Consider the following 26,909-nt stretch of genomic DNA (forward strand, 5'->3'; position numbering starts at 1 on the left):
TTATGATGTCACATGTTATTTAATTAAATTATGTGATTTATGTGATATAGGTGACATGTGACTTGTGCATTAATTGGGCATATGAAGTCAAGAGTCAATGGGGTCAAAGGCTTATGGTTTGGAAGTGTAAAGGCTCCTATTTGGTGGTTTAGATCAGCTAAAATTGTGGATGGCACATGGGATTAATTTGACACACATTGGAATTATCTACAAGCCAATAGGAGGATGCCACCTTGCAAGTATGACAAGGCTCCCATTTCCTTTTTATTTTATTTTCTCATTTTTTATTGAGCTTCAGCTGATGGGAAACAAGAATAATCACACTATTTCACTCCCATTTCATATCATTCACCTACTTCATTTATCTCTTACATTTTCTCTCTCTAGTTTATAGTGTTCTTCATTTTCTCCTCCTTCTCTCTACACATACAGCCATGTCAAGCACCATTTCTCCCTCTTTTCATCATCAAATCCACTCAAATCTTCCACCATTCTCTTCTCTATCCATAGCCAACCCTATCCCTATCAACTAGAAGGAGATTTAAAGCTCAAATCATCAAGATGCATAGAGCAACTCTCACTGACAGCATGTGTCTTGGAGGAAGCAAAGTGTTCTTGATGTTTTCTAGCTAGATTCTTTATAGAATCCTAGGGGAGAGTTGATAAAAGAGGATCCTTGAAGTCTTCACTTGGCTAAGCTCAACTATTTCTTCATCTTGTTTCAATTTCATTAAAATACTATGACTTTTGTTGGTTGAAGTGCAATTTGACTTTTGTTTTATGATTGGTTGTAATTGTTAGTATTGAACAAGATTTTTGAGTTGAATTTCATGTCCTTTTTATTGCTTGAATTTCATCCACCTTATGATTTTACATTGTAATATTTGATTTTAATGGGTGAATGTCTTGTATTGACCTAGGATGTAATTGTGTAGTGAATGCTTGATGAGTTACTTGAGTTTCATATTCTTGAGTGTAGCATCCTAAATTTCTTAATCCTGTGATTAGCTATTAATCGAGAGTAAATTGGTAATTGTGATATGATTAAGATTTTGATGATAAGATAATGATTTGACTCTTCGGGATGTTAAATGGATAGATACCGATGGAAGGATTGTGTTTTAAGTTGAAGCAAGTATACATGGTGAGAATTCTTCTTGCTGTACCATGCACCGCAGTTAATGCTGCATGCATCACTGCTCATGGACCAGAAAATGACCCTATAATTTATGATTTTTGGGTGGATTTTAAGAAGAGAAATTAGAAACACACATGAAGTAGAAGAGAAGAGGCAAGGGTCAACTAGGGCAAGATATTCCAAATTGTTAGAAGGCACTTTTAGTTATATTAGGTAAGCTACGTATAACCCCTACCTTCCATTTTGCCTAAATTTTTTTGAATATGAGTTATAGAGAAATTGAATCAGTGAAATTTATGGGATTTGATTCTTACCCAATAATAATAAAAAGTTTTTTAAGAGTTCAAATAGAGCTTTACGACTGGTTTAGAGCTAAACAATAGAGCTTTTAACTGCTAAGCTTGATTTGGCCTTAAGCTAAGAGGAAATTAGGGTGAAAATCTTGATTGAGTGAAATGAACATTTGAGGTGATGTTAAGTGGTAATTGAGTAGTAATGAATCTAGAATAGATAAATGAAAAAGAATAGATAGCTAAACATAGCCATAGGTAGTAATTATGTACTTTTGATCAAGCTAAACTAATTGACTAAATTGTGGCAATTGTGTTTAGATTGGCATATCGCACATGTGAGTTGAGAAAGAAAGCTTGTGATGAGCTATAGTAGCAGTTGAAATCCACAAGTAACCTTTCTACTAACAAAGGGTTGAGGTAATCGAATAACTTCCTCTGTTTGACTATTTATTGTAATTATGTGTGAGTTTGTATGTAATGCATGAAAGTGTTTTGAATTAAGTATGTTTTATAGCATTGAATTTTTATTGCATAAAAAGAAATTTCGGTTAAACAAGTAATGTAATTTATGTAATTTGATATAGAAATGTGTATATATATATATATGAGTGAAGTAGTGATTGGGAACTTATAATTAGTTTGGAAAGCATGATTATAGGGGTTCGCTTGTGTGGAGTGTAGTGAAAGACCATATGGCATATTCTCCTTAGTACTTGATGTAACACTTGCCCTGAGTGTTATCCAAAAATCACACAATTCAAATAAACTAAGTGTAGTTAAGGAGTTGATTCTAAAACCAACTTAGGAAATAAATCATTTAAATCACTAAATAGATACACCATTGCAAAATAAACATTTAAAACTTTTTTTAAAAAAAATTATAGGTTTTACCTATAGTACATGGAAGCAAGCTAGGCAAAAGTGGGGTAAAAATATGCTGTTATGATATCATTAAATTGCTGTCATGACAGCCCTCTCGGGCCAATTTTCAGGAGGTTCCATTCTATCATCTAGTCCCTGATCGAAGTAATTTTAAAGTTCAAACATCATTCTTAATGATTACTAGTAGTGCACTAAATTTTAAAAAGATCTAACGGATGGATTAAAAATTAGACATGTTACAAGTTTGGTCATTTTTGCTGTCTTTAGCTCATGACAACACCTCTGGACTAATTTTTAGAGTACATCATTTCATCATCTGACCTCCGATTAGAGCGATTCTAGAGCCCACACGTCAAATTCAAAGGGTACTAAAAGTGTACCAAATTTTAAAAAGATCCAACAGACAGATTGAAATTTGTGTTTGTTGCAACATCAATACTGTTGCTGTCATGACAGCACTTTTACTATCATGACAGCTCCTCCGGACCAAATTTCAAGGTACACCGTTTCTCCGTCCGATGTCCAATCGACATGATTTCAAATCCCACACAAAGCTTATAAAATTTTTTACTTGTGATTCAAATTTTAAAGAAATCCAACGGTCGAATTAAGATTTGAACATCTGAATGCAAAAGTGCAATTTTTTTTTGATAAAAAACCATTTTCAAAATTGTCTAAATCTCATCGTAATGGTCACAAATTTGTGGGAACACTTTTGACATGGACTAAAACACCTGATAGAACATTTAAATGATAGAAAAACTCTTTATACCAAAATTTGACCACCTAGGTGCCATTTCTCAAAATGGACCCTAAGTCCCCAAAATTCACAAATCACATAAGAGTGGTTAAAAACCATTCTAAATATCATATTCACATATGAATATGCACGTTAAATATTTTCACATGGCTGAAAGATCTTCATGGGGCCCACGCACTTGCTCTCTCTATCCAAGATATATGTTTACCTATAGCACATTGTTTGTAAATTCAAAATCTAAATAGAGTCAAAACTACCCTGGGTTCTCGGCAGACCAGATAGAAAATCCATTAAAATACTATCCCATTTCCATTTGGGAATCTCCAGAGGTTGTAACAACCCTGATGGTTTCTGGTGCTTTATCTTGACCTTTTGACAGGTGAAACACTTACCAACATACTCTGTGACATCTTTTTTCATGCCTAGCCACTACCAATGATGCTGCATGTCATGATACGTCTTAGTAGCATCAGGATGAAGGGTGTAGTTATTATGATGCGTCTCATCCAACAATCACTTCTGAATAGACTCACTGTTGGGAACACACACCCTATCCTTAAAAACCATATAGCCATCATCATTAAACCAATAGTCCATTGTCTCACCATTCTCGATGTTTTGACTTATTTTTAATAAAATCGGATCTTGAAGTTGAGCATCCCGTATGTGTTTCCAAAATTCATTAGAAATAACCATAGTCTTAAGACCATTCAAGGAGAACTCAGTCATACCCAGAGAAGTCTCAACCAAAGACTCCATCAATCTATGCTCTCGAACCATTAAATAGGCTATATGTAAGGTCTTATGGCTAAGAGCATCTGCTACCACATTTGCTTTCCCTAGATGATACTTAAATACAAAATTATAATCTTTAAGAAACTCCATCCAACGTCTCTATCTCATGTTTAGCTCTTTTTAATCCACCAGGTACTTGAGACTTTTATGGTTGCTTAAGACCCTGAACTATGTTCCATAAAGATAATGACACCAAATCTTCAATGTAAAGACCACTGTAGCTAACTTGAGATCATGTGTTGCATAATTCTCCTCATGTGGCCTAAGTTGTCAAGTTGCATATGCCACTGCCCTCTCATCTTGCATTAGAACATAACCAAGACCCTTATGAGAGGCATTAGTATACACGTCATAAGGCTTTTGAGGATCCTGAATCACCAATACTGGAGCTGTCGTTAACCTTTCTTTCAACTCAAGAAAAGCTGTTTTGCACCTATTATCCCAGATAAACGGCCTATCCTTCCTTATGAGCCTAGTCAAAAGCATAAAAATTTGAGAGAAACCTTTGATAAAATGCCAGTAGTAACTTGCTAAACCCAAGAAACTATAAATCTCTATAATTGATTTTGGTCTCTCCTATTGCAATATCGCTTCAACCTTATATGGATTAATTGCAATACCTTTTGCTGACACAATATGTCCCAAGAATCTAACCTTTCTCATCCAAAACTCACACTTACTGAGCTTGGCATATAGCTTATGATCTCATAGAAACTTTAGAATAGTCCTTAAGTGTCTGGCATGCTGCTCCTCATCTTTGGAGTAGATATCATCAATAAAAACCACCACAACCTGATCCAAGAAAGGCTGAAAGATGAGGTTTATATAGTCTATGAAAATCACAGGTGCATTAGTCAACCCGACCAAAAACTCATAATGGCTATATCGAGTCCTGAAAGCTATCTTCACCATATCCTTCTCACCAACCCTCAGTTAATGGTACCCTGAACATAAATCAATCTTAGAGAAAACAGTAGCACCAACCAACTGATCTAAGAGATCATTGATGTGAGGTAGTAGGTACTTGTTCTTCACCATAACCTTATTCAACTGCCTGTAATCGATATACAATCTCAAACTACTATTCTTCTTCTTCACAAATAAGACAGGGGATCCCAAGGAGAAACACTGGGTCTAATAAATCCCTTGTCTAACATCTCTTCAAGTTGCTTCTTCAACTCAACTAACTCTGAAGGAGCCATTCTATAGTGAGCCTTTAAAATTAGCTGTGTCCCTAGTACCAGGTTAATTGAGACTTCAACCTCACACTCTGGAGGAAATCCTGGCATATCCTTTGAAAACACCTCTGATAACTCCCTAACAACCTCAATTTCATCCACTATACCTGTCTTAGACCCTTGGGTAGTGAGCGCTACCACATAAGCCTTACAACCCTACTCAATCAACCTTTCAGCTTACAAAGAAGAAAGAAAACAAGAATGACTAGGGTATTCCTCAATCACCTCTGGCATTTCTACTAAAATCATGGTCTTAGCCACACAATCTAAGACAGCACCATAAGCTGTCAACCTATCTATACTGATGATTAAATCAATCCCTTGCATAGGTAATTTGATCACATTCACCCAAGTTGATCACCCATTAAAAGTCATCTTAGTCTTACACACCATACCAGATCAACTAACCAAACTAAAAGTAGAGGAAACTTCTATATCATGGGGCAACTGGTCAACAGGCATACCCATTCTATCTAAGCACACGACAAAAATAAAAGAATGCATCACACCACAATCAAACAAAACTTCTAAATCAAGGCCAAAGATAGAAACCATACTAATGATCAGATTCAATGACTTCCTAGCCTCCTCCTAAGATACCGTTACACTCTACTAAGAATCACATTCCTCTGGTCTGAGCTCTTATGCAAATCAAGGCAGTCACGAATCAAATGGCCTAACTTTTCATACATGTAGCAAGCAAAATAGCAACCAGAATGAACCTTACTACATTTATCATAAGGTGACCTTGTTGTGCTTAGAATTGGGGCCTGACTGGCTTGTAAAGAATGTGCTGGAGCATTCCCAGAGAAACGAGAACCCCCAGATCTCATATTACCACCCTGATTACCTTGAAATCTTAAACCCCTATTTAAATTCTGATTGCTAGAAGCAGAAGAAGACCCAGCTCTAAAGGAGCCACCAGAAGAAGATCCAGAGCTAAAACCTATTCTCTTAGATACACCACTAGTAGGAGCCAACTAATAAGAAAATTGACCTCATGTATCCCTACTCTGGCTACTCTCCGTGTCTCGGCCTTGGCAAGCTACAAACCTTAGACGATTGCACATTTCATCATATGTTGCCTCACCTAATAAAGATAGCTGCTAACGGTATTCTAGCCTCATCTTTTCCAATAACCTCTTTACTTTCCATTTGCTATCATTAGAAGCCTTCAGATATGTTGAGAACTTAGACAATTGATTGAATTTTCTCATAAAAGTCTCCTCATCTAAGCCCCCTGCTGAAATGCATGAAACTCTGCCTCTTTCTCATCTCTAAAAGATGATGGAAAGTAAACATCATAATATATTTTTTTAAAATTTAGCCCAAGTCATAGATCTTCCATCTGAGGGCTTAACAGAATCCCACCAATACTTGGCTTCACCAACAAGCTACATTGTAGCCAAGATAACCCTCTGCTCAAATGTACACCTCACTACAGGAAATAACTGCTCCATTCAATCTAACCACTCCTCAGCTTTCCTATCAAGCATGCTACCATCATATGTGGTTGGATTGGAGCGAGAGAATTCCTCCTAAGGTTCGAATATGTCTTCCTCCTAATTACCAACAACTAATCTATAAGCTCTCACAATACTAGAAGCTCCCTGCCCAGTACTTGGGACAACATGCTGATCTAGAATAGTATAACCTCTAAGGTTTTGTTGTATATTCACTATCACTTCAAGCAGCCTACCCATAACTGCATCTGTCTCCTGTGGTGGTGGTAGAGGCAGAGAAGGTGGAGATAGAGGTCGTTCCTCATTCCTCAGGCTACCTGTTCCTCATTAAGCCAAATTACAATTGAAAGATGTATAGTCACACATGTACGGACCTTTCTCCCTACCTAAAGGAACAAGCCAAAAAATGAATAAATAATGTCGTCAGGTTAGTAATATAAAGGAAAGAGCATAAGAATAATGTATTTAGGGTGCCAACTAGGAAAGAGTAATCATAAACCTAAACCTGATACTAAATGTAACACTTGCCCTGAGTGTTATCTAAAAATCACACAATTCAAATAAACTAAGTGTGGTTAAGGAGTTGATCTTAAAACCAACTTAGGAAACAAATTATTTAAATCACTAAATAGATACACCATTGCATTAAAACCTTTTTTTAAAAAAATTATAGGTTTTACCTATAGAACACGGAAGCAAGCTAGGTAAAAGCGGGGTAAAAAGATGTTGTTATGATATCATTAAATTGTTGTCATGACAACCCTCCTGAGCCAACTTTCGGGAGGCATCATTCTGTCATCCAGTCCTCGATCGAAGTAATTTTAAAGCTCACACGTCATTCTTAATAATTACTAGTAGTACACTAAATTTCAAAAAGATCTAATGGTCGAATTAAAAATTAGACATGTTACAAATTTGGTCATTTTTGCTATCATGACAGTTTTTTAGCTGTCATGACAACACTTTCGGACTAACTTTCAGAGTGTACCATTTCATCATCTGACCTTCGATTAGAGTGATTCTAGAGCCCACACGTCACATTTCAAAGGGTACTACAAGTGTACCAAATTTTGAAAAGATCCAATAGATGGATTGAAATTCGTGTTTGTTGCAACATCAATACTGTTGCTATCATAATAGCACTTTTGCTATCATGACAGCTCCTCCGGACCAAATTTAAGGGTGTGCCATTTCTCCATTCGATGTCTGACTGATGTGATTCCAAAACCCACATGAAGGTTATAAAAAGTTTTACTTGTGATCTAAATTTTAGAGAAATCTAATGGTCAGATTATGATTTGGACACCTGGATACAAAAGTGTGGCTTTTTTTGGTAAAAAACCATTTTCAAAATTGTCCAAATCTTATCGTAATGGTCACAAACCTGTGGGAATACTTTGAACACATCAAATAGGACTAAAAAAACCTAATAAAACATTTAAATGATAGAAAAACCCTTTATACCAAAATTTGACCACCCGGGTGCCATTTCCCAAAATGGACCCTAAGTCCCCAAAATTCACAAATTACACAAGAGTGGCCGAAAATTATTCTAAATATCATGTACACATATAAATACACACGCTAAATATTTTCTCTTAGCTTAGAGATCTTTGTGGGACCCACGCACTTACTCTCTCTATCCAAGGTGTATGTTTGCCCATAGCACACCATTTGCTGTGCAACCATTTTGCATTTGCTTATGGAATCACATATATACCAAAATAAATATTTGCTTGTAGTGAAAACTTGGTCTACTAAATAAATCCATCAAAACCACACACCATAACTAAGTTTTCTAATCACAAGTCTATAAGTAAATAAAAATTTATATAAAGGCATACAATCCACACATATTCACAAGCATATATATAATCACATCCTACTGGCACCCTAATCCTATATACATTACAATGTACTTGCTCAAAAGAAAGGGATTTCAGTTCTTTACAAATCACAAACAAACCCCTAGCTTAGCTCTTTTCCTTGTCCACCAATGGATCATTCACCTAGACCTGTAAATATTGTAAAGAAAGAGGTGAGACAACCACAGTCTCAATAACAGAGAAATTGATATTCCTTATTACAGAGAAAGCCATGGTCAAGTGAATAAATAATATATTCAAAATAACATATAATTAACTAATTAAAATGCTTGAATGCATGTGATAAGATGATATAGCCTTTCCTGATCAATAGAATGCTCCTTAGCACTCTTTAGCCTGTAGGTAAATCTTATACCCACTGTACCTCTACAGGCACAACATATCAACTAAGGCATGATTTAGTCTATCAAACCGCCTGTGCCCCTTCGATGTGAATCCTGAGCAGTCAAAGCTAACTCCCTCCTAGAGCCAAGCCCACTTACTTTCCATGTGAGGGCTACCTTGGCCTAGGCACTCAACCTCACACTTCATATGTCGGATTCCCTTTCTTATTGAGAGGTGTCAAATACTCAATCCACTAACCACTTTAGTATACTGAGCTCACAATATGAAAGGAAACACTGAGTACCGACAGTGAGCCATAGAATATTACAAGATCACATCTCCCCATTGGTGAACTCCCACTGAGATTATGCCTCCTATCCTTTTTCTACCTTTCTCGAGTATTGACCACTTTAACACTCAAGGTAGTATAACACTCATAATTTATCCCTTAAACAGTTCCTTAGCCTATCTAAGATACCAAATCTAGTTGTACTTTCCTAAGTGTAACTCCTCATTTTTTATGATAACAATGCATGCTAATAATCTTATTTCCATAAGTAACATCATTATTAAAAAGATAGTAAACATAGATATATTATTAATAAAGCAATACCCCATAAACACTTCTAAAACATATTTTATTTGCATTTAATTATTTAAAACATGTAATGCATGCTAGATAATATTATCTACTCAAAAATAGCTAAACAAAGCAATAAGAAATATAAATTCTCCTGTTACCTCAACCCTTTGGTATCAAAAGGGTTCCTCTTGTACAAAATAGGACTTGGCTTGTTCCTTAACTTCTCAATAAGTTTCACCAACAATTTCCTACAACATATAAGTGATCCACATCACTTATCATGACAAATAGCATTAATGAAGACTATAACTCATACCACACAACTTGGGTCAATGAGCCATAATGCATCCTAATGGTCCATATATTAAACCAACGCTTCACATAATACCACCTAACCGCCAAAATCATTTATTAGCCACCACTAGGCCAATTTTTAATTTATATAATTTTTAATTAATTAAAAACCTTTACTAAGTGTCACCAACTTTCACCATTAGCTCTTATAATGAAAATCAAACCTTAATTTAAATCTTAATGGGCTCAAATAGCAAAATTATAACTAAATCAATAGACTTAACCATTGAGGAGCAAAACCCAACCTCTTGGGGTTTGACTTTTGCCCTAAAACTCTATTTTTCATCCAATTACCCACTTAAAATATTAGGACACCATATAAAAACTCAAAATAACATCTCAAGGACCTAAAGAAACCAAAGCTTATAAGAATAAAGCCTATTGGATCAAATTTTAGAAATTTTCTCGTCTAAAAATTTAAGAAAAGCAATAGGGAAGGAAGAGGGTTGAAGTAGGAAATTTACCTATTGTGCAGTCGAGCTCGCAATGGTCGTAAAGCTTCCAAGATCCAAGCCTAACTCCCTCTCTTCTTCCTCTCACTCTCTCGTTTTCTTTCTCTTTATTTCTTGGCTTTCTTTGTTTCAATTCTACGTGAAATAGCTATTAAAAACTGATCCAAAAACTTTAAGAAAAATTGTAAGGAAGGGCCCAACATTTTTTAGTTATAGCATAAAAGCTCAAGTCAACTTTGGTAATTTTTCTCATAGTTAAAAATAAAATAAAACCCAACTTTTACTTAGTAAAATTCAAACTCAGGACCTCTATCATACTATTCTTAATTTTAATTTAATTATACATATTTTATTTATATATTTTGTTATAAATTTGAGTCTTAAAATTTCAGGATGTTACACTCGATGGCGTGTGGTATTAGAGAATTCAACCTCCTTAGTGCCTTTTGAGGTGTGGTATTAGAGATTTGGACTCCTTAGTATCTATGTGATATAGTGTTAAAGTCAATGACACCCCATAGTGTGTATTGGGGAAACCATAGTTTAAAAGTAAGATAGAATACTGTTGGCCAAGTAATTCTACTACTAAAGGTGGGCTTAAGGACAATGAGAGTGCATATTGGTCTAAGACGAGCCTATAATTTTGAGTCAGGGTGATTTGGAGGTTCGGACAATAGAGATCATGCTTATGTAAGAAAAGTGGTGAAAAGTAATGAAAGTGGTAAAATATGCTATCTTGATAAGATTTGAAATGAAATATGTGATATATGTTATGTTTAATGATATATTATGATATACTTTCATATAGTTACATGGGATAGTTAGTAGTAGTAAGTTATTTTGTTTCTAAGATTTTTATCTCATTCCTGTGGTTAATTTTTCCAGGACAAAGCAGTGATCAGGGAAAGGGAAAAGAGTTAGGACCAGCTTAGAGTTGTTAAAGCCGTGTGAATTTAGAGTACTATGTAATGAACTAAAAACTTGAGTATAGATATAAATAAGTTGCAATATGAGATTGTATACATGTTTGAGTTGTGTTTGGTTGAAATTGTGGAGATTTGTGGTGACAGTGGTGAATATTAGCCTATGTGTGAAATTATAATGAAATAAGTAATTTGGGGCTAAGATTGAGTTGTGATTATGTTATGAATGTGGATATATGTAAATTTGTGGTAAAAAGGGCTAAATGGGCTAGTTTGTGTTAAGTGATGAAATTTTTTGATATGTAAAAATAGGGTGTTGATTGATTAGAATGGTCTAATGAGATCAAGGGATCAATTTGAGCGCTTGGCTATACAAAATTTTGAGAAAAAGGGATTTTTTACACCCAGATGTCCAAAGTTTGATGGGACTATTAGATTGTTTCCAAACCCTTCTCATTAGCTAGCTTATGAGATAAGCTTTGTGTGGGAACTCGAATCACTTCAATTGGATGTTGTATGTGAAAATAGCACATGCTAAAAATTCATCATTCTTGATAGCAGAAAATTTAGACTAGTGCACCATGGTGCATGTGCATCTTACGCCAAAATGCATGACACAGAAGGTTAAGTGTGGGGCTCTATGCCACATGCCACAGTTTAGGGCCCATATTCCAACTTGATTTGGTAGTCTTAAAGCATGCAATGGTTTGTATGAATGCATGTAACTTGCTTTAATTGTGTAATTCTATAATGTGATGTGATTTTAATGATTTTACAAAAAGAGTCTTAGGCCTAAGCTTTTCAAACAAAGTATTTGATTACTTTATGGTGATTTATGTGATGACTTGGTTAATCTTCTTTTATATCTGGTAGATATAAGGGAGGGTTACATTAAGCTTAGGTATAGCTTTGGGTAGTGGCATTTGGGAATGAATTTTAACTAAATACTTAGTTAATTCTTGAGCTAAACTAATGAGTTTACATAAGGGGCTTGTAATATCACTTAAGGAATTGAATTAGTGAAGCTAGGTTATTTAAGATAGTTGTCTTAAGTAAATACTTTTTCAACCAAGGAAGAGGAGTTGAGTGAGCTACCATAAACACCCTAGGGTTCTTACTTTTAAAAGGGGGGAAGTTCAATCCATTCATTTAGCTAGCATTTTATTTTCTTGTCAATTAAGTAACTAAGTTAGTAATTAAGTAATCAAAATTTTCACAACTTTAGGTGACTTGTTATGTTAGGTAACTTTTAATTAGACTAAAACCATTCATTGGGAGATGACTTAGGGTTTGCCCTATATTTCATTGGGGTTAGCTTTAGTTTAATTTTGAGGATAGAGTGACTAAATCCTATCAGCACCACAAAGCACAATCACAAGCAAGAATTAAGTGATCCACATGCGTGCACAAGTGTTAGCAAGCAACCAAAAAGTACTTAACATGTATGCTAAGTAAATAGTCAAAGCAAATAAAGAGTGTGAATTGGAGAGATATGACCCTAAAACCAATGATAGAGGCTCAAAATTAAAGATGGAACCTCTAATGAGAAATTTGTTATTTAGAACATAAGAAATATATTTTTATCTTGACTATACTTAATTCTGTAATATTTAGAACAAGAAGCTTTAGTTGATAGGACCAAATTTCTCTATAAATTTGGCTACAAGCTTGTCATGAGGAGGTAATGTCTCCTTTACTTAAGGATGTTCCTTCAGGGCATCCATCTATGATAAGAATAATTCTCATTAATATAACCAATATATTATGTCAAGTTAGTCTTTTCACAAACTAGACATGCTAAGAGTGTTTCTAAAATATCTCTTTGGCTATGGGTTCTATTAAGGGATCTGCTATCATATATTTTGTGAAAACATATTGTATAGTGACAAATTTTTACACTATATAATCCCTTACAAAATTGTACTTAATGTCTATATGTTTGGTTTTGTTATGGCACTTATGATCTTTAATCTAGGCTATGGTTGCAACATTGTCACAATGAATTAACACTTGATTTGTACTTTCATTTCCAAATTCAAGATATTCTAAAACTCTCTTCAACCACGCTACTGCAATATCTACAAACTCATCTGCTTCTTGTTACTCTAACAAATGGCTTATTATTTAACTAGAAAGTATAGCCTGAAATTAATCTTCATTCATTTGCATCTTTACCTAAATCTATGTTAGAGTATCCTATTAGGTGAAGATTACTCCCTTAGTAACACAGTGCATAGTCAATAGTACTCTTCAAGCATCTCAAGGATCCTTTTCCCAACCTTCTAATGTTCTTCATCAGGGTGGATTAGTAGCAATTTACAAGTCTTACCACATAGTACATGTCTAGTCTTATACACATTTTTTCATACATCATACTTCTGATTACACTAGCATATGGAACTCTTTCCATCTTCTTTTAGGTTGTTTCAGTTTTAAGACCCATATCAAGACTAAGCTTTATACCTGAAGCTACTAATGTATCCATGCATTTATAGTCATATTAACATTCTCAAGAATTTTTCTTAAGTAATTCTCTTATGAAAGAGAAAGGAGCTTCTTAAAGAAATTTCTTTAGTTTAACTCTAAGAATGTATTCTTCTTCACCCATATCCATCATTTCAAAATTTGATGAAAGCCACTCTTTAATAGCAATTATCAAATCCAAACTATTTCTAACTAATAGAATATCATTCACATAAAAAGATAATATTACGAAGTTCTTATTGAATCTCTTGATGTAAACACAATGGTTTTCCTCAATCATTTGGAAGTCATATGAGGTTATTGTTATATGGAACCTCAAATACCACTGTCTAGATGATTGTTTTAGTCTATAAATTGATCTATTTAATTTACATACTTTATCTTCTTTTTCCTTTTCAGTAAAACCTAATGGTTGTCCTATATAGATTTCTTTATATAGATCACATTTAGAAAAGAAATTTTTACATCCATTTGGTGTAATTCTAAGTCCAGAATATTTACTATTGCTAGAATCAGTCTAATAGAATTGAAGCACACAACAGGAGAAAAAATATCCTTATAATCTATTCCTTCTTGTTTTGTATACCCCTTCATTAATAAATGAGCCCTATATTTATCAATTGATCCATCACTTTTTTTGTTTTAATTTTGAGAACCCACTTTTTCCTAATAGCCTTTTGGCCATATGGTAAATCAACTAATTTCCATACTTAATTGGTCCTCATTTCTTCTTCCATTACTTCCTTCCATTTATGTTTAGTTGGTCTTGATAAAGCTTCAATTATAGAAAGTGGCTCACCATCATGTTAAAGAGTTACCATCAATGCTTCACCTTCAAGTTCGAAGCATCTTTTAGGCACACTCTCTTTATTACTTCTCTTGTGAATTTTGATTCTTTTCGTATCTTCTGGTAGACCTTTCAGAACTCCTACTTAGATCAACATTTTATAATGATTCAGGCCTATCTATTTGTTATATATTATGTTGCTCCCATGTCTCATAAAGAGATATAGTTCAGTTAACTTCTCCCCTACTAGGAAACTCATTTTCTAAAAATATAGTATTTCTAGATTTAATTTCAATTATAGTTCCATTATCATTTTCATCAAGAAAACATAATCTTTTGATTGCTCAGAGTATCTTATAAAGATAATTCCTCTCCCTTTAGACCTAATTTTTCATATTTGTAGGAATCATCATGGACATATGTAGCTGACCCCCATAGTCTTAAGATATTTAAATCAGGTTTGTGTTTTGTCCATAACTTATAGGGTGTGAAAATAACTAATTTTAAGGGCATATTGTAACCTCTCCCCATACCAAATTGTTATCCCAGTATTGAACTGGTATTAGGAGGGGTTAAAAAAATTACCACATCATATCAGACATTAATTATAAAAAATATTCAATTTAAAATGCTTAGAAACCCAAGAATTTTTTAAAATCCATTAAAAACAATCCTACATCAGATACTGCACAATAAAAGATAGTTTCTTGCATTCATCTATCTCAACACATAATTTAAAATCAAAGGAACATTACCAGAAGAGGGGTCATATACTGCGACGTTCACTACATGTATTATGGCATGTACCACAGAGCCACGGGCTTCTCCTGTAACATCCTAGATTTGTAACTTTGGGAATTTCCAATGTTCATAAGGGCATTTTAGTCAAATTAAGTGGGATTTTAGTTAATAATGTTTTAAGAAGACTAATACAGCTAATGGATCCTTAGACAACCTTAAAAGAAGGCTAGGTCAATATTTGAGCGATGATAGGATTTAGTTGCTTATCCTCAAAATTAAACTAAATCTAACCCTAATACAATATAGAGTCAACCCTAGGTCATCTCCCAAGAAATCGTCTTAGTTTAATTAAAAGTTATCTAGTGGAATAATCACCCAAAGTTGTAGAAATTTAGTTATAGTTGTAGGAATTTAGTTACCTAATTATCTAAACTAATTACCTAATATGTGAGTAAATAAAATGCTAAATAAAGTAAGTGAAATGAACTTCTCTTTTCACAAGCGTAGAACCCTAGAGATTAGTTAATTTTAGACTCATTATCTTCTCATGATTAGGCTAAGTTTAGCTTCTATTTCCTATTGACTAAAGTTGTCATGACTTAAAAAAATTATTCTACACCAATTAACTTAATTTGCTAACTTCCTTAGGTCTTAAATTAAAGTTCCTAGTTCAATTAACTAATTAGTGTAAAAATTAGCCAAGTGAATCACTTAAAACCCTCCCTTAAATGCCACGGCCAAGACAAGAAATCAAGTAACCACAAGATTATGTCAAGCTACTCAACAACTTAAGCATTAACATCACAAGATTATGCAACATTAACACATGTAATTCACTAATTGAAAAACACAAGTTATGTACTAAATAAAGAGTAGCCAAATTTAGTCATAACTGTCCACAAAATAAATTAAATAAAACAATCCTCTCTCTTTATATCAATATCAAATTCAAATTAGAATTTACAAGTTAAGATGATTAAACCCTAGATTAAGGAATCTAACTATCTAATAAAAAGAGAAGAGAATAGAAAACAAAAGAATGTAACCAATTTGAAGCTCAAGACTCATCCTCCATCTTCATCTTTCTAGGATTTAACCAGAAAAATTAGTTAATCTTCATCATATTCAAGAACCCTAGACTTATGAAGGCCAAACTCTATAGCTCTTAAATGATGAAATGAGCTTTAATCTTGTTAAAAGTGTAACATCTAAAAACTTCAAATTTGGAAAAATTGACTAATTGAGGGATAAATTAGTTAAAAATATAATTAATTAATTTAAATATGTTTTTGGGTTGCTAATTAGATTTTTAGGTCATATTTGGCTCTAAATTGAGTTAAGATGGAAGTCGGATCAAGTCGAGTGGCATCAGGGGGAGCAAAATCAACATTTTACTCACTGCGTCGTGAGCCGTGGTGTGTGATGTGGTGCATGGCACAGTAGACAGATTAAATGTTCAAAAATTATTTGAAAAAGTTAGCTTTTGTGGTGGGGAAACCTAGAACACAAAGGGAAAAGTTTTGAGCATTGCTAGGGTATCAACTTGGGAGGATTTTAAAGATAATTTAAGCCTTCAAACTCTTGAATAAGTTTCCTACCTTTCTCCTTTACATTTTCATCTCATTTTCCATGGGATTTGGAAGAGGGAGAATTTGCTCTGATTGGATTAAGCCATGAATTTATGTTTTGAAGGTTTTTATTAACTCTAAAGGTTTGATTTAGGTTTATTAATTTTAGATATGTAGTAATATGAAGCTATTTTGTTGTTTGGTGAAAGTTGGATCAAGGCCTAACTTGATCAAGGGGTTTTGAAGTATGATATGTTGAGATATTAAGTGTTATGTCTAAGAGAGTTAGAGGGAGGCTTGAAGGGATTGTGTGAACAAATTCTAATCTTAACAAGCCTCTTTATTGAGAATATGAGTGAAAAGTAGGAGAATTAGGAGAATTAGGAGGTTATTAGTAGCTAATAGTGCTTGTGTTAATTGAAAATTTACATATAGTACTTGTTGATGTAGATTGTGGTGTGGGAAGACTTACCTTGACACAAGAAGAGATTTAGTACCACGGGTAACCCTTTTAGTAATAAAAGGGTTAAGGTAACTAGATAATTTACATTATTTATTATCTTGTATAAGTTATTCTCAAGTTGTTCTTGCATGATTTGTTATGTATATATGTATGAGTTTTGTAAAAGTTAACTATTTTAGAAAATGAGTGGGATATTGATATGTAAAATGTCAAGTTTTTGAAGTAAGTAGTAATATTTATTATATTGGTTTAAAAAGTATTTTATGCATGTCAAGTGGAGATATGTAGTGAAATGTGACATATTAGAGTGTGGGAGGTCATCCTAGTAGAGTTAGTGAAGATTAAGTCCATATGGCATTGTTAGCACCTCAAGACGCCGGGTACAGCACTTACTCTCCTTCGTGCCTAAAAATGAGTGTGGTGCTGGAGACTTACTCTCCTTAGTACCCAAAAGGGTGAAAAGTTAGAGACTATGCTCCTTAGCATCCGTAGGATGCGGTGTTAGAGTAATGATACCCCAATTACTTGTAATAGGGGGAACCAGTAGTCCAGAAGTAGGTTAGGATACCTTGGCTGTGTAGTCCTACCATGGATGGTGAGCTTAGGGACCATACATGTGGTTTGGTTATGTAAAATAGCATATCGATTTGATTGGGAGTATTGGAGGACCGGATGGTTAGGGATCATGCATGTAACTTATGGTGATCTTATATGATATATTTATTTTACTTGATTTAAGTCTTGTTTATAACTTGGCATGTTAATCAATAATGTAGATTATCTTAGTTAATGAGATTTTTATCTCACTCTATGGTTATTATTTTATATGTTCCACCACTGAGACTGAGCCAGGGAGGGAATCGAGCAAGGGCTAGCATATTTGCTACATTCTCATTGTAAAACCTGATTTCAATTTGATTCATGTACATAAACTTATATGGGTGAGATTATATGTTGCCAACTAGGAATGCATACCATTTTGATTAGTTGCACTTGTTTTACACTATGTTATTTTGTATTTTAGCCCATATTATATATGATGTGAATGTGTGGCAATTTTTATGGTGACGGGCTAAAATACCAACACAAGTGCAAGGAATGTTTTATCTATGTGATGACAATGTATATATAGTGTATTATGTGGCAATAAAGGCCAAATAGTGCATGTAGTGCTGATTGTGTATTTTAGCCATATTGGGTGAAAGGGCCATTGAGTGTCTAAATTTTGTTTTTGGTATGTTTTGTTATGTTTGAATGCTCAATCAAGTGTATTTTGGTCTATTGGATTTAGTTCAAGCCTCACAATAGGTTAATGGTATAAGTTATGAGTTTTGGGTACTTGAATGGTTGAAAATTGCTTTAAAAACTGACTTTTACATCGGAGTGTCTAAAATTCTTATACAATATTAGATTATAATGAAACTTATACCATTAGTTAGCTTATCAAATAAGCTTCGCGTGGGCGCTCATTCCAATCGAACATCGGATGCGAAAATGGCGCGTGTTCGAAGTTTATCTAGAAAAGCTATCATAACAGCATTACTGTCATGAACACGTGCACCGTGGTGCATTTTGCGTAAGCCACGGTGCATGGTATAGTAAGAAAACTTTCCTTTTTGTGCCACATGCCACAATGCATGGACCACGAGCCGCGGCGTATGGACCAAAACACTCAAAAATAACATTTTTAGCCCTGTTTAGAAGTGTTTTGCTTTCTAAAACTTTTTCATGCTTCCAATACCTTTATAAATCATTAAGTTTGAGCTTAAACTATAAATTTAAAGGGTTTTTATGGGATCCCAAATATTCCACAATAATTTCTAAAAGATTATTAGTTTTAACCTATATATATAATATGAGATTAGGAGCAAATCCTTGCTCCTAATTATGATTGTTTATTGTGATTATGTGGTGAATTTTGGTAATGTCAAGGTGGACATTACAAAAAATGGGAAGGTTAGGATGAAATTGAGAAGAGGAGAAGAATGGTGTGTGTTTTGTGGATGTTTGTGGCTAAAAATGGAGGTTAAGGTGCTGGAAAATAAAGAACGAAAGAGAGAAAATGAAAAACATTATGAACAAGTGAGAGAAAGTGAAGGAGATAAATGAAATGAGTGTTGGATCTAAATTTTGGTAAGAATGGCATGCTCTTCCTTGTTTCATCAGTTGAAGGCTTAATTAAAAAATAAGAAAAAAAATTAAAATGGAAATGGGAGCTTTGTCACATTTGCAAGTTGGCAACCTCCTATTAGTTTGTTGATGATTCTAATGTGTGTAATTTTTCATGTGTCATGTGTATCATTTAAGCTGATTTAATCTCTAAAAAATAGAATAAATCACATGTAAATGCTTAGCCATTAACCTTAAGGAGTGTTGACTTTAATTGCCGAATTGATACATAAGTCATATGCCACTTATGTCACATAATTCAATTAAAAAATATGTGACATAATAAAATTTAATTAATATATATAATTAAATTATTAATTAGAAGGGAGAATTTATCAAATTAACTAAGTTTCAGGCTGTACAAAATTATAGAAAAATTTTTACATAAAGACAAACCAAAAACTAAGTCAAACTAAGACATTTAAGAAAGTGTTGACTTTTTATTTAATTACTTCTAAACTAAAATAAATTTTAAAAATATAATTTAACCACTCATTAATTGGATATAAAATGCACTTTGTCAATTTTTCTTGTACATTTTCTCAAAATTTTATTTTTTGGACCAAAATACCTCTAATGCACTAAACCTTTAAACTTAGGCAAAATTTAAAATCTAATGCAATGTGTTCACTTTGAAATGATAAATAATTAATAAAAAGGTCTTAATTGACAAATAAAAGTGTGTAACAAATGTGTTCTATTAGCGAGCCATGGCAGGGGGAGATTCAAATTGAGCTTGGGGATCTCTATGCCATACACTACAGCGGATGAGCCAATGCGATGTGGTGCATGTACAAAATCTATGTTTTATTATATCACAAAATCAAACAAAAAATTAGAGAAAGAAACCTAAAGGGCATCGGCGGGAGCTTGTGGTCTGCTAAGACACAACCTTGGGAATACATTGGGAGCATTTGGAGTAAGATCTAGCTTTATGTAAGCTTCTTTCACTTCTTCCTCTCCCTTAATACAAGTTTTCCAGCAATTTAGGTATTTTGGAGCCATGATTTTGTGTTTTCTTGGGTAACAGCTGAACCCATTGCCTTAGTTAAGGTCTTAGGTAGTTAAATCAAGCCTCTAAACCTATATTTATAGATTTCATAAAGATTTGAGTTGTTGGTTAGGGTTTAGACAAACCCTATGTAGAAATTGGATGATTAAGAGTAATATGGATGATGTAATAGTGTTATTTATGTGTTAGGATGTTAAATAACATTATTGTAGTGTATTGGAAGGATTGTTGGGATTAAACTGAGGTTTTGAGCATAATGGGTACCCCTAGTTGTAGTATAAATGGGGTGATTAGTAAGAGGATTTGACAATTAAGGGTTTAATTGTGTAGATTAACCTTCGATTGAGCATTATGGTGCTAGTGGACGTGTGTGGAGCCATTGGTTGACCACGGTAACCCTTTTTGTGATAAAAAGATTGAGGTAACTGGATTGTCTAATCTCTCTTTTGTGTTTTTGGATGGCAATGTGTTCAATTTAGAAGTTATGGTTTGGTTTAATACTAACCTATTATTAATATGAAATTATGATTTGTGAAGTTATGTGAAGTGAAATGAATAATTGTGCTAATGCTTTTGTATTTGGAAAGCTAAATGCTATTTTTATTTAAAATTACTTGTGAAAATTTTATAGTTTAAGTGAAAATGAGAAATTGTGATAAATGATATGTTATGGATATATGTTGAGTGTATTAAACATGTTTGGTATGATCATTATGAGAGGGTGGAAGTTCACCCTAGTGTGTTATTAAGACATTGTTTAGAAATCTTATTAGCATCGTGGAGGCCCTCGTGCTCAGTATTATATTGTTTGGAAGTCTCAATATTGCAAGTGGCAGATTGGGCATCGACGCCCTTAGAAATTATGGACAGGGAGAATCTGCTGTTTGTAGTGGGTGAAGGCACTCTTAGCCGGGTTTGCCTCCTACTAATGGTGAGCTTGGGCTAATCCAGTCATATAGACTTGGTCTAATCAAATTTTCAGCCCGCAGATTTAATCGAAAGACATAAGGAGGGTATAAGGTGGTATATTGATCATGGATATCATTCTATAACTATATGTATAGATTTATGAAACATGTTATATGATTTGCTATCCCACTTTACATGCACACAAACTGTTCTCACACACGAGTAATTAACTAGACTATTTGGTTACTGAGTCCTTGACTCACCCGATGGTTACATTTTATAGGTGAAGGCTTCGATAGGGGCAAGAGAAAGGTACAACCATGTATCGAGGGGACTAGCTTGCAGTTGTATAGTCCTTTCACTTATTTTGGTTTGTAATGAATGGTTGAATGTATATGCCAACTTAGGACATACATACATACATACATATATATATATATATATATAATTTTGTGATACACTTGCATGATTTTGGTTGAGACTGTGGGTATCTTAGCCTATGATGTGTATTTGTATTATAATGGCTGTAAGAGGTCGAGATACTGGTGCAAGTATTAGTTTTGTATTAATTTAATGTGTTTGATTGGCCATTAGAGTGTTTTTGTGAAATTATTACCCCTTGTGAAATTTATGTTAAAATTGGGGTTTTGGTGATCATTCTTGTTTGAACTATTGTGGTTATGATTTGATTGCTTGCATAGGTTGTTTATGATCCATTTGAGTTGGTTCAAGTGGTTTCACAATTATTGGCACATGGGTTGGGGGTTTGGGCACCTTAGTTGTGTTTTGAAAGAAAATGAGCCATTTTAGGTTCGATTGTCCAAATCTCATTTGACTCAGTATTCAGGTGTAGGACCGATACCAATAGCTAAGTGGCTCCAAGAGCTACATGTGGACACTTATATTGCTCAAATTAGATGTTAGACGATCAAATGGCATGCTACAAAAGTTGGCTCAAAAAGCTGTCATGACAGCAGTTTATTGTCATGATAGTAGTCGCGTGCTACGGCTTATTGTCCATCGTGCTACAGTGTGAGGCATAGAGAGGAGGCGTCCCACCACAGAAGACAATGTACTATGCTGCTATCCACTATGCCTATATGGCTAGAATATTTTATTTTTATTCTTATGCTTCCATTAGCTTATTTAATTAGTTTTAAATCATAATTTGAGCTCAAACAATCTTTTATAAAGGGTTTTTCTTGAGATTTTGTTTTCTCGAACATTTTCTAACCCTTGTGATATGATGAACGTTTGCCTTAGGATTAGACAAGTTCCTAGTTATCATAACGGTGTTCTGTATTTAGTGTTTTATGTGTTTGGTAATGTCAGGGATGACGTTGCATCTCCTCTGTGCCATACATCGTGACATACATGACAAATTTTATTGTCATTTGATAGTTCACTAAGGTGAAATTTTGATATGTGCTATTTTTACATGCAACCACATGAAACTTATTTAACAAGCTAACTAATGAGGTAAGTTTGGACATGATCTAATAGTCTGATCAAGATTTAGACACTTAGGTACAAAAAGCTACTTTTTAAAAAATTTCAAGCACCGAAGCATTCAAATCTTACACTTATCTCATTAGACTATTTTGGGTGTAGAATTGAGTTTAAAAGGACTATTTACACTTGATTGATTAATAATATCAACATGTAAACACATATATCAAGATTTGGCCAGTAAATCACTCATTTCATGGAAATAGAGCCTATTTTTCACATTTACAACATAAACACTTTCTTGGCCCATCTAATCACAATTTTATCACAAAAAGAATTACCATAAACATATTTAAATTCATACTCACCAAATCATTTTTCACTATGATTGGGCTAAGATTTAAAAATTCACCTCACAATTACTACTCACACATGTACAATTAAATATTAACCCATTCTCTCATAATTCACCACATACAACATTCATAAATACATGTCTAAGATTATCAAAATCATCACTTCTCACAACTAGACACATGCATATGAATCCTATGGCAACTTAATTCATTATAAACTTATAACAAAACAAACTCATTACACAATCTCATGCTTTATAGCGGTAAATATCTATAACAACTAAACACCTATGTTACTTCGTTAGCACCTGTATTAGTTTTAAACAAATATCTATAACACCAGTGCTAACTCTATAATACTGGTACTATCCCTTCTATTCTCTTACAAAGATGTTTGAGATCATGTTACTTTGGTGTTATTTCCTTTTAACATAGGTGCTAAGTTATCTTTTTAAAAATATCCTTATTCACATAAAATTGTCAAAAATCTTCATCTTTCATGATGTTGGATTATACTGGACTATCAGAACAACACCTATGCTAAGCTCTTCAATCAGACTCTGCTCATCACTATAACACTGGTGCTAGGACATAACATCGATACTACTATGCATTTTCATGCTCTATTTTTTGTTTCAATTCTAAATATCATCAAAACTCATCTTTCAATCTTTCTTTTCATCCGAAATCAATTATATTCACTCTTTATCTTTACTAAATAATATTTAGACATAATTATTTCCTTGAAGTTGTTCAGTTTGCTTATCCTTCATTGAGTCACCGAGCTTGCTTTCTATTATACCAAAAACATATAAGCTTTAACCACTTTTGTCAAAAGTGTTTAATGTTTTTAGCTGTTACTATACAAAAGAAGAAGTATCTACTATAAAGCACTATTCCATTACGTCATCCACTGGAAAACCTTAGATAAGCTCAAATATCTGAGGAAACACGAAGGAAAGAAGGGAACAAATCACAAACAACCTCCAACAAAAAAATTTGAGTCTAACAAATCATTTATGATCCTCAACTATAAATAGACTCATTTATGAAACCTAAAAAATAAGGAATAATGTGAGCTAACAATAAAATTATATGATTACTTAAGCATTAATGTTACCTGCCTTCTATGTATCATTTATTGTTAGAGAGCTTTATTAATTATATATATACTTTTAGAGAGAGTTTAAAAGCAGTAGTCATTTATTCTTGAACTTACTCTATTTATTCCTATTTTACATCTTTAAAATAGAAGAACTTAAGCTCGAGGAGCTTAAGGGGATTTATCATTACTTTTGTAAGGGGAAGAGCTTTAGACTTGTTAAGAAGTCTGTTAATATACTGAGGTATCCAAGAGCTTGAATTAATCTTAGTAATTTATTTGGAAATCTCAAGAGGATCTTGGGGATTAGATGTAAACTCAAGTGGTATAAGTCAAACCAAGATAAATCCCTTTTGTCAAGCTCTGCACATCTAACTCTCGTGATTGGTAATTTCTTTCCTTCATTACTCTTATTATTACTACAAGTCATTTAATTTTTTAATTAGCCCAATTCACCCCTTACTCTTAGGACATTTACGCTAAGGAGATGAAATTCTCCAAAACCACACCTGTTGGGCACTAAGGAGAATAAATGCCATATAAACTTCTCACTACTTCTCTTTATAGGTGAACTCCTACCCCCTAAGATCATGCTCACATATGAACAAGTGGTATACATTCAAATTCATATATATATATAGTTATATAATCATATATTTCCACAAACTCTTTTTTCTAAAATCCTATACATGTAACATTTGTTTTCTCAAAACATACACAATCCAAAGCAATTTCATGTAATAGACAATCAAATAGAGTAAGTTATTTGGTTACCTCAATTTTTTCCGTCATAAGAAAGGGTTACTCGTGGATTTTCCCTATAGTTAATGTCCCCACATACTTTCTCTCTTAAGATATATGCACCACACAATAATCTACACACGATTAGCAATATTAGCCAATTTACAAAATTGACAACAAGTACTGATTATCACTTAAAATCACATTTAGCTATTCTTTTCCTTTCATTTGATTAACTTAGGCTCATTGCAATCCAATCACCTATTTCTATCACTTCTACCAATCCCATCACACTTTACTCCAATTTTCATTCCTTTTTCTTATAGTTTTAAAGTATATTTAAGCTTATAGCTTCAAAGCTTTATCTTTTAACTTTAAACTAGTCGCAAAATCTTAATTTGCACTCAAGAGTTTTTAACTTTTGTGATATCAAATAGACATGACTAAAACATGAAAATTTGTCAATAAAGATAATAAAATACCAAGCTCCATGTTTTGCCCTTACACTCATAGGACCACATATATCAGATTAGATTAATTACAATAAATTTTCAGCCCTAACACCTTTATCAAAAGGTTTTCTTATTTCTTTACTTGCTAGAAAAATTTCATATAAGGACATTTCTATGTGTAACATTCCAAATTTTAAGCCCCATATTATTTAATCTTAATTGTGATAAGTAAGTAAATTGACGTGACATGTGGCGAGGGGGTCTAATGATTGTATTTTGTTGTATTCCAGCCCTAATTATGGGTCCAGTGGGAAGTTGAGCTACTCAAGCATTGAAAGGAGAAGAAAACAAGGATGAAATATTGTTGTGCCACACGCTATAGCATGCAACAGAACTGCCACGATGTAAAAACAAATACTAAAGTGAGAGGAGACCTCTTTGTGCCATGCACCGCAATGCGTGCAACATTCGCCATGACACATAACCCTTTTTCTATAGAATATCGGTCGTGAACTGAGAAAAAAAAAATAGAAGAGAGAAGAGGAAATCAAAGAACAAGTAGAAAGCTCTACTAGGGTTCATACCTTAAGAATATTTGAGATGTTTTAAAGTTACTAAATACCTAAGGTAAGTACCTTACACCTTAATCTTCCATTCTCTTCCATCTTGATGAAGTTTTTAGTTAGAGTTTGATAATAGGAGATGATTTTCAGTCTATATAGGTTATAGGTTTGAATCTATTAGCTCAAATAGAGTTAATTTGATTATTTAAACCTAGAAATAATGAGTTTTAGTATTTTTGGTTAGTTAACCTCATAAATATCCAAAAATTTCATTAATGAGGGCTGTTAGAAGAGTTATAGTGCCATAAATGAGAGTTTAATAGTCCATTAATGTTATTAGGGACTAAAGAAAATTATTAAACCTAATAGGTAAGCCTAAAGGTGAAAATAAAGGATATTAGGTATTGTAGAAGTGGGAAAATGATAGTTAAAATGTGTGTGTTTGGCAATGTTGATGAGTTAAGGATTTGATAATTGTAGATAGACCTTTTGGATACCAATTAGGGCTTGGGAAATCAAGTTTGAAAACTAAAATATTGAGAGATAAAATTTTGACTTCTCAAAGATTTGAGATAACTGAAGAAACCCTACTTTGGGTAGTTATATATTAATTGATTGCCATTTGTGAATTGTGAAGGTTGCATGCATGATTTGATTTTCAATGTGAAAGCATGTATTAGCTTCAATAAGTGTATGAAAATTTGAATGTGCATAATGTTATTTATGTCTTGAAATGCAAAATGTGAAGTCAAGATAGTTTTCAAACTATAAACATGCATATGTCATTGGGAAGATAAATGTGATGCTATGTTGAGGTAAATGTGTGTTAATAAAGGAGTGGCTTTTGTGCTAAGTAAGAATAATGTTGAGAAAAAGATGAGGATGCTCACTTGTGTAGTGAATTTACATGAGCCCAATGTGTTAATAATGAATATGAGATTGTGAAAATAGTGAGCATCGTACATGGCATGATCAATGGGTGGGAGTTCACCTAGGGATTAGGAATAGAGAAAAATCTATAT

The sequence above is a fragment of the Prosopis cineraria genome, unplaced genomic scaffold (genome assembly GCF_029017545.1).
Source record: "Prosopis cineraria cultivar Desert tree isolate PC_DT_omini unplaced genomic scaffold, ASM2901754v1 PC10, whole genome shotgun sequence".
NCBI classification, from domain to species: domain Eukaryota; kingdom Viridiplantae; phylum Streptophyta; class Magnoliopsida; order Fabales; family Fabaceae; genus Prosopis; species Prosopis cineraria.